Source organism: Leucopleurus acutus (assembly GCF_964270905.1).
Source record: "Leucopleurus acutus genome assembly, chromosome: 11".
Taxonomy (NCBI): Eukaryota; Metazoa; Chordata; class Mammalia; order Artiodactyla; family Delphinidae; genus Leucopleurus; species Leucopleurus acutus.
Genome location: NC_139152.1, coordinates 55,162,753 through 55,173,213, shown reverse-complemented (window position 1 = coordinate 55,173,213; position 10,461 = coordinate 55,162,753). Strand labels below are relative to the sequence as shown.

At 44.1% G+C, this 10,461-nt stretch overlaps 1 pseudogene across 1 annotated transcript; it reads left to right on the top strand.

Annotated features, from left to right (window-relative positions):
- The first annotated feature begins 1,049 nt into the window (after positions 1-1,049).
- Positions 1,050-2,125, top strand: LOC309968861 (lipoyl synthase, mitochondrial-like; annotated as a pseudogene). The gene has a single exon. The product of its transcript is annotated as a lipoyl synthase, mitochondrial-like (transcript).
- The last annotated feature ends 8,336 nt before the right edge of the window (positions 2,126-10,461 follow it).

Sequence of the window (10,461 nt, the reverse complement as noted above, 5' to 3'; positions counted from 1 at the left end):
GAAGTAGCTCCTTTGGTGAAAGGCATTTCAGCAGAGCTCATGGTTGATCTATTGCTTTCTTGGGGGGGAGGGGGCATTTTATCTGGAAGGTACCAAAGAGCTCTCCACCAGTCTGGTAGTGCTCTGTCCGCCCCGGCCTTCCATTCTCTCCTCAGTACAAACACATACACACTTGCTTTCAAGCCTGTCCACTGCTAGGGATGTCCTTCTCTCTAGCATACACAAAAGATGAGAATAGCATCACCACTGACTGACACGTCTCTTAAACTTTGAGAAGCAGTGTTGGCAACTGCAACCACAACAAACAATCCATATCGAGGGCCCACACTTCTGCCTCGAACATGGGAATTCAGGCCAATTCAAAAATTTCCAAAACACCTCTCAGAGCCAAACTCTCAGATCCGCACACTTAAGGGGCAAGCACTCCAGCCCTCATCTCGGAGAGCTGTTTTTAAACAGGCCTCTGCATTAGAAAGTCAACACTTCACAGATTTCTAGCTACCTCTAGATCTGGTCTCTGAGATTTGAGGTTGTGCAAATTCAAACTCTAGACCATAGCTATGTCAATGAGTATAGTCCAGTACTAATAGTAATTAGCATTAAAGAGAACCAAACAATATTCAAGTTGCTTTTGTATCCATTGTGTCTGATGTAATGTGAGGAATGGAGAAATGTGAAATTACATAATTTTCAAGAGACCGAAATTGTCTGTCAATGCTGAGGAAAAAAGATGACCAGGACTCTCCCGTGGTGGCACAGAGTGACCTACACTTTCTAGGAGAAATTTCCATATTTATGACAACATTCCTTCCAAATTTTCCAAAACATTTCTAATTTCTATCAATTTTCCCTCTTGTTGCCATAAATATCCTTGTATTTGTCATACTGTGTACCATGTATTTTTGGTTTACAGTCAGCATAATTAAAGCTCACTGCAACTTTTGGTGCATATCCAGGCCGTTTAAACATAGGTCACTCTCTTTTTTCTTCCATCTCTCTTTTCCTGGGAATTAGTGATCCCTTGGCCCTACTAGCAAAAGAAGAGAGGGATGTCTCTATGCTGCGGGAGCGCAGTCCACACCGTGGGCCCCTGGGTATTTGGAAGATATTTATGCAGTCCAGTCAAGTAAGTTCCTTGCCAGATTTAAAAAAAAAAAAAAAAGGAATTTTTACAGAATGGACCAGACCTTCAAGATTTTGTATCTGGTGATCTAGCAGACAAGAGCACCTGGGATGAGTATAAAGGAGGCATAAAACGCCAGAAAGGAGAACGGTTAAGACTACCTCCATGGCTAAAGACAGAGATTCCCATGGGGAAAAAATTACAATAAACTGAAAAATACAATGCAGGATTTAAATCTCCATACAGGGTGTGAGGAAGCTCGGTGTCCCAATGTTGGAGAGTGTTGGGGAGGCAGAGACTATGCCACTGCCACTGCCCCGATCATGTTGATGGGTGACACATGTACAAGAGGTTGTAGGTTTTGTTCTGCTAAGACTGCAAGAAATCCACCTCCACTGGATGCCAAGGAGTGCTACAATACTGCAAAGGCAATTGCAGAGTGGGGTCTGGATTATGTAGTCCTGACGTCTGTGGAGCGAGAAGATATGCCTGATGGAGGAGCTGAGCACTCTGCAGAGACTGTGCCTTACTTAAAGGAAAGGAATCCGAAAATCCTTGTGGAATGTCTCGCCCCTGATTTCTGAGATCTTAAAGCAACAGAAAAAGTTGCTCTGTCAGGATCAGATGTGTATGCACATAATGTAGAAACAGTTCCAGAACTACAGAGGAAAGTTCGTGATCCCCGGGCCAATTTGGACCAGTCTCTACGTGTACTGAAACATGCCAAGGAAGTTTGACCTGATGTTATTCTAAAACACCTATAATGTTGGGTTTAGGTGAGGATGACGAGCAAGTATATGCAACGATGAAAGTACTTCGTGAGGCAGATGTGGACTGTTTGACTTTGGGACAATATATGCAGCCAACAAAGCGCCACCTTAAGGTTGAAGAATACATTACTCCTGAAAAGTTCAAATACTGGGAAAAAAGCAGGAAATGAACTTGGATTTCATTAGACTGCAAGTGGCCCTCTGGTGTGTTCTTCACATAAAGCAGGTGAATTTTTCCTAAAAAATCTAGTAGCTAAAAGAAAAAAAAAGCCCTCTAACACTTAACAAGACATTCAAGATCACAGGAATTTTAAAACTTTGACTCCAGTTGGTAACAGAAGTGATGGCAGAATGCCTAGACTTCAGTGGATATATCCCAGTCTTTTTGTCTTAAGAAAAATGTCAGTAAGTTGTGCATATTTAATTATAATAATTCGTTTGTCTTTTAGCATATCTTCTTTGTCCCAGTAAACAATTGCTTGTTATGATGTAATCATAAAACATCTTTGTAAGAATTTACTGTTAAGAGTATAATTTAAAAAATACATTAAAAACTTCTAGAAAATCAAAAAAAAAAGTCACTCGCAAATTTGGAGACTATAACCCTACTATATTTAAAAGGGAGGAGGGAGACTAAATCAAGGTTACAAAAGTTGTATGATTTAAATATTGGCATTTAACAATTTAATACCTTTAACCACCCCCCATACAATGTAATATATTCTGTTTGCAAGAAATTCATAGAATTCTGTGTGCACACAGACACATACACACACACCCTATGTCTGGTGTGGGTTTCAGCCTTGTCCTCGGATCCCCTTATCTCTGGCTAGAAGTTTATTTGGAGAGCATGTTAAACATCTAAAGGAAAGGTGCTTCATGACTTTGACCCTGCAGGGTAGCAAAAAATAATTTTTCCTCTACCCTTCTAAGTTCTTGGCCAGGGCCCCTGGAACAAAAGACCGATTTACCAAGAGAAAAACACAGAGAAGTTTATTCACATGTATATCTCACATACATGGGACTCACCGAGGGAAATGAGTAACTCAGGGAGGTGGCTTAGAATTCAGGCTGAAATACCACCTTCAGCTACATCAGAGAAAGGACTGTGGTGGGGCAGGTCAGGGGTGGGAAGGGGACCAAGAACAGTGACACGGTGAACAGGGTAAACTTCGTTATGCAGATTGCAGCCTGGGCCTTCTCCATGGATAAGTCTCTTCTGACTTAGAGCCATCCTTCTCTTCCTGGACCAGAAAGCGAGACCCCCTCACAAATGGATATTTCCTTTACAAGTATAAATTGTCCTTACAAAAGGGCAGCTTTTATTCTGTTTTCCAGAGCTTCTCTTCTGTTTTCTCTTTCTCAAAACAATGCTTATGTCTAGAGGCCTATTTTGGGGTGGTGTATCCTGGTGTCCTACAATAATACGAAATGCCCTTCTGGCCCCCAGGTGAGAGGCCTTACGGCGAATGCTCGTAAAGCAGCCCTGAATATAAGCACAAGTCCCAGTAAACACAGTCATGAGCCTGATGGGAGAACAGCAGTCTCCAGAATGTGGGCGGGAGCTCTGTCCTCCTAACGCTTGGCTGTGGTGCTCAGGGCCTGGGAAGAGCTGGACAGAAAACCCTGAGGCCTGGAAACAATTTCTCAGGCGGATACATTTTTGAAACTGAGGGATTGTTAGAGCTCAAACTTTTGTGCTGTTTTCTTTTTTTTTTTTTTTTTTTTTCGGTACACGGGCCTCTCACTGTTGTGGCCTCTCCCGTTGCGCAGCACAGGCTCCGGACGCGCAGGCTCAGCGGCCATGGCTCACGGGTCCAGCCATTCCGCGGCATGTGGGATCTTCCCGGATCGGGGCACGAACCCACGTCCCCTGCATCGGCAGGTGGACTCTCAACCACTGTGCCACCAGGGAAGCCCTGTGTTCTTTTCCACAGTAGCTTTCAGTGGAGCAACATGGAAAGCCCAGACAGAATCAACTTTCCAAAGCCGTCTGTCTTCCCACCTGCTGTTGCTGGGTGTCCTGGGGTAAAGGGAGGGAAGCTGGCCCATGAGAGAGGACCATCTACTTGCCTACCCCACTGGGAGAAAACCTGCTAAAAGCAAAATGAAATCTTCCCCTGGGGCCATTACTCACTAGGCCCAGCTCTGAACATGACGCTGGTGGGGAGTTTTAGGGAAGTTTTAAAACATAGAAGTGGGAATTTACCTGTGTGTATGTACCAGCACTGGAAACCTCCATCCTCACAGGCCCTATTCCTGAGGCATCAGCACCAACTAAAGTTGTGGTCAGATGCTTCCTACTAAATTAAGGGAAAGAAATATAACATGGCAACCTGTCCTAAGTAAGACATAGGAATCCCTGTACATTCCTCCTCTTGAATCACTCCCTCCTTGCAAGCAGGGATTGGTGCTGGTTTCATGGAATATCCTTTCTAGATTTTGAATGCAGCTCCTCTCCCATGACTCTGTCCTTTCCAACAGCTGTCCAGGGTTTGGGGCACTTCATTAGGTGAAGCCTTGGGTCAACTGTATGTCAGATCCCTAACCCCACATTTATTTTAGGGATTAAAGAATGGAGGGAGTAGGAAGCAAGGGATACTCAGAATTTAAACATTTTCCCAGATCCTTTGCCCCAGGTAGCATTAAAAATCCTGAAAACCAAACGCTGTACTTGACCATGGGGCCTGTGTCTCTGAGCTTTCAGCCATCGGCCTGCTCAGAGCACACAGGAGCAAATAAAATTGCCAAGTGTTTAACAATTATAACAGCTTTTGTTCAGCACCATTTATGTGCCAGACACCATGCTGAAAGCTTCTTATACATGAAATTATTTAATTCCCCTCAGCTCCTGAGAGGTTTATATTATTCCCCCCTTTTTTTGCAAGAGAAGAAACTGAGGTTTAGAAAGGGCAAGAGACTCGTCCAAGGTCACACAGTGAGGGTTGGTGAACGCAGGGTTCAGAACCACACTAACTCCAAACAGCAAAGTGACAGAAAGGAAATATTTGATTCAGAAATTCTCAGAGCATTTACCGTTTATCCCAGTCATTTGGGACTTTTCACATAATCTAAAATGTTGCATCAATTTTCATTTCAGGTTTTATAATCACACTAAGACTGGAAATTCCTTGAGGTCAAAGACTGGGTTTACCACTTCTCTGTGTTCTTCCAAGTGCCTAACATAGCAATTTGCACAACATAGGCAATTAAAAAATACGTATTAACAAATCTAAATGTGGTAGAGGTAAATTAATAATTATTAAGTGAGTTAAAGAAAAAAATGAGCCTTCCAAAATAAAAATGGAAGAGGGTTTGTTTTCGCCATTTCCCAGGATGTGGGTCATTTTTAAAAGCAAATTTTCAGCCCATCTGGAGTTCCAAAGGAGGGAAATAGCCCAGGTTAATTAACTTCTGAAATAGCTCCACTGCGAATGAAGTGGGCAAGTGGAAGCCTCCGCCAGCATCCTGAATATGTCAGCGGGAAGTGATCCCAGCAAAGCTTCAATGTAAATCAAGCTTGGTTCCCTGTAAGCCCCAGATTCTCACAACTTCAGAGACGCATCCTTTCATCTTTTCACCCTCTCCTGAGGGCTTATAGCTTCTGCAGTGGCCGGAGGGCAGGAGTCACAGAAGCTCAGCCCAGGTGCCCACGTGAGCGTGAGCGGACAGGGGCTGTGTACCATCAGAAGCCAGTGAGATAAGCAGCAAAATCCTTTAAGCAGAGACCCTGGGGGCAGAAATGCCAGAGACCGAGGTACTGGAATGTTTAGATATTTCAATCTGCAAGGAGAGAGAAGCCTTCTAACACCCCAGCCTGAACGAAAGCCAAGTAAGGGGGTCACGCTTCTTTCCTCCCCACAAGGACTGCATCTTCTACGCTGTCCCCTCTTGAGCGGTGTGCCTGTGCCCCTGCCCTCACGTGCACCGGAGTGTGCATAAGCACATACAGCTACCCTAACTGTGCTCAGTTTCCTCTTTCTTTTCTTTATCAAAGTGCACGGCTGTGATTCTCCTAGATGCTGCTGGACTCCAGGCCGCCGTCCCCCTTCCTGGGGGCAGCTGCACACCAGACAGTATAAAACGAGGAGCGTAACACCAACGCGTTCGAGTGAAGAAATTCCCCTCTCCCTTTGGTCCTCTATTAATGCAGCAGTATCTGTCACCTAGATTTTGTTTTTCTCCTTCAAATACACAAGTAGGAAGTGTCACCCTTGAAGACATCTTTCTGGGGAGGGAGAGGACTTTTCTCCAACATTTGTCTGGCACCATTTCTGGCCACCATCTGTGGCCTCTTTGTGGGCCATCACCCTCCCAGATGTAGGTCTCAGCCAGCAGTGCACATCTGTGCTCAGGGCCCCGGGGAGGGGAGGGCCAAATGTTCCCTTAGTAGCGCACACTGCTTCTCTCCCGGTGAGGCCAGAGCCTGCCACCGAGCTCTGGTTTCTCCCACTGTGATGGCATACGCTGCCAGTAGGGTCCTGGTGCTGCCATTTTGAAAATGAAAATATCTGCAGCTAACTCCAGTTACCATCTGTTTGTAACCTTTACTCCTATCCTCAGGCCAGCATGAAACTGCCACTGTAGCCTCTGGGTCTCCTGGACTTTCGCAACAGACTAGCCACCAGCTTCCTCTTGCAATCTTTTGAACAGCCAAGAGCCATTGTCACGAGCTATGCATCACTACAAGCATAGTCCACATTTTTAAAGGGCTGCACGTTGTATGTCACTTCCAGTCTTCCACGGTGAGGAGCAAGAAAGAGGAAGAAAGGATCAGAAATTAAAATACGAAAATCTGCAAACCCACAGAGTTCGTTGCACCTTTCAGGATATAACTGGGTAGATTGAAAAGAATTGTTCATGTTATCAAAGCAAGTGGAAGAAATAGGATTTAATATTTCTGGATAACAATGACATACCAGAAGAGGAAGAATCCAATTTAAGGAGTAAAACCTGTGGGAATTTAAAAACATCTGAGGATGTGTGATATCCATCTCTGGAAGAGATGGGACGATAAGAGATGCAGTAATGATATTGGTTGGGATGCTAATAAAGCAAGTCTAGCTTAAAAGCAGGTGTCGCAGTGGCACAGTGGTTGAGAGTCCGCCTGCCGATGCAGGGGACACGGGTTCGTGCCCCGGTCCGGGAAGATCACACATGCCGTGGAGCGGCTGGGCCCGTGAGCCATGGCCGCTGAGCCTGCGCATCCGGAGCCTGTGCTCCGCAGCGGGAGAGGCCACAGCAGTGAGAGGCCCGCGTACAGCAAAAGAAAAAAACAAAAAAAAAACCAAAGCAGGTGTCAAACAGAAATATTCAATTCTGGGTAGTTGGCATCTTAGCAATCAGAACCGTAGAAGACATTTTTTATTCGATGCCAGTATAAGACAGAAGACCCTGGTTGCCCAGCCAGTTGACCCAAGGCTTCATCATTTCTTGGTTACCAAGAAAATTATCGAAATATGAGTTTGCTATGCCGCAGAGCAAGCAGGGATTTCAATATCCTATGTCATCAGGGAAGAGGTATAAATCTAGATTGGATGGGTCCGTGATGGGAGAGAGAAGGGACCAATCTAGTCAACCCCTCATGAGTAGCTGAACAGTCAGATGAATAATATAAAGAGGGTATAAAGCATTCACATGCGGGTCAGCCAACCTGGTGCAGAGGGGCCCATGGCAGGAATCCAGCAATCAGACAACAATCGAATCTTACAGGAAGTGGCACTGCATTTCTAGGTGCAGACAGTAAAAATAACGTCTAGAATTTGTAGGTGTTCCTGGTACTGTTAATAATAACACACCTGCCAGGCTCTGTGCTAAGAGCCTCACAAATTTTATTTCACCAAATCCTCGAAACCAGCTAATGAGATGGGTACTATTTTTATCTCCTATTTTTAGATGGGGAAGTTGAAGTTCAGAAATGGTAACCCTACTGGTAATCGTCAGAGTAGGGATCTGAACTGAAGCTCTGGGTTTTTCACCCTGTAGAATCTAAGGAAAAAATGTATCCCTTCATTAATACCATGAGGCAGATACTATTCCCTTCATTGTATAGATGGTGAAACAGTGGCTCAGTTGGTTGACTTGTCCATGGCCCACAAGCTAGCAAGGAGCAGACCTAGAATTTCAGCCCACATCTTGTTTGAAACCAAAGCCAGAGCACTTAGGATTAAGAATGGCCCTTATTGGCCTTCGTCAATCATGGTAATTCACTGACCAGTGATGGTTCAGGAACTTAGACCAGTCAGTGTCTAACATTTCCCTATCAGGCAATTTTTGCATCAATAATTGTTATGACTAAAATTGGTCTGAGCAAATGAATTGGAAGGACTTGGGTTCCAAAGCTCAGGTTCAAAGATCTCCCTCTCTCTCCCTTTCTCTCTCCTCACCTTCCTCCAAAAGTGAATGGAAAAGCATATGGCACTGATTGTTACTCAAAGCCGCCACACTACCAAGTAGAGAATTCACCTTTGGATGAAGTCTTCTTTGTAGATGGCTGTGTGGAGAGATAGAGGTAACCTTAGCTGTTGATGACATAATTAAATGGCAGGATCGACCAACCTTAGGCTGGATTCCTTTTTGTATGAGCCAATAAATGTCCTCACTGTCTGAATAACTTTGAGTTGAGTAACCATTCTCTGCAATGAAAAACAACCTAACAAATATCTACCCCATGAGTCCTCCTCAGAGAAGAAGGGGAAGAGTCATCAGAGCCCTTATAGATGATCTAACTCATGTGAGGGAGTCCACACTGTGCTCCTTTCATAGATGAGAATGGTTAAGTCCAACATGGTTATGTAACTTGCCCTAGCTTACATAGCTAGTAAGCGACAAGGCTGGGATTTGTACCGACGAGGGTGTAACACCAAAGCTTGTGTGTTTTCCAATATGCACGATGGAAATCTTGGCCAGTAATCTTCCAGTCTCCTGCAGACGTTAGGTGAGGGCTCACTGAGGACAAAACCTAATAAGAAATCTGGTTTTCACAGCAGATTGCCGGTCTCAGCAAGGAATTTGTGTGTTGGACATGGAGAACCTGTTGTATGACTGGGCCAATGTGACAGGAGACGAGAGAGGCTGGGATTCAGAGGCTAATCCTGGCACATTGGACCTGGGTTGAAGGCCAAAGCATCACATTCAGACTCTACCAGATAATGTGTGTGAGGTTACTGATATCTCTTCCTGCCCCAGTCAGGACTGGCTCAGCCATCAGTGGAGAACACAGCAGCTTAAGTGGAAACTCTTAAAGACAGAAGCTGGTAAAAAATAAAGGAAAAAGGGAAGGGGAGTAAATCCACAGATATTAGAAACATGATTATTATGAAAGTGACAAAGTGACTCCCTGCTAGATTTTTGCTTTATCTCGAAGTATCAGTTCTTTCTGGCCAATCTGCACTATATCCAAGTTTCTAATATGTTTTTAGTGCATTTTCACATATAACATATTGTTTTCCTAAAACTGGTTATTATTCTGTCTTGAGTTCTTGCTCAAAATTTACATTTGCATCTGAAACTCAAAGTACTATGGTACCTGGCTACCTTTCCCAGAGCTGGCATATATGTCTGCTGACATTGAATACTGCACTCTTTCTTGTAGAGCGCCATTCATGTGACTTCACTCACATGGTACAGTGCACAACCTGAACAACCATACCCAGTAGTCCTGCCTGATTCTCCAACTCCTTGTCCACTTTTTGTCTAAGACTTCTTTCTTAGTTGTGTTTGTGCCTATTTTCACTATTACATATGAGGTAGATTGGCTAATGGTTGCCACAGTTGCTCAAGTAGTCAGTGTAAGAAAAAATGTTCCGGCTTTGTTTTCATTTCAAACAAAATGTGGTCTGGAATTTTAGGTCTGCTCCTTGCTAGCTTGTGAGCCATGGATAAGTCAACCAACTGAGCCACTGTTTCACCATCTATACAATGAAGGGAATAGTATCTGCCTCATGGCATTAATGAAGGGATACATACTAAATGAGATAAAACATGTCAATGTATATTTTTCTTATAATTATTATCAGAGTCCCTAGCATGATGTCTGCAAATGAGTAGATCTTCAATAAATATTCTCTTCTCAAACTTCTATATCAATCTCAGTCCCTTCTCTGTGCAGGGAATGAACCTTGTCCAGCAGATGCCTGCATCCTAAGTGAAGAGTACCCTGTCCTCAATGTTTGCCAAACAGGCTGGGGAGCGCTTTGCAAGTGTGTCTCCGTGAGAAGTTTTGGGCTGAGAGAGGAGGGAGATAAGTTCTCTGGTCAAACATTTGAAAAGTACTGCATTCTCTACCTGCTGTTGGAGATTCTTACTGGCACATGAAAGGCTTTGAAAAATCAAATTTCAAAGACTTTGCGAAATACCTGGTAAAACACTTAAACGAAATCAGGTGGCTATGGATTTTTTTGTCGCTTTGGACAAATTAACCTCTCATGACTGTGCTCCACAGAACATATACTGGGAAGTGTCAGTTTAGGAATAGAAACTAGGAAACTTGGGTACACCAGGGAGAAGGTTGGTGTGATGAAAACGACGACACTAACGGGTGCTGGGGCAAAGTTCTTATGCAAAGTT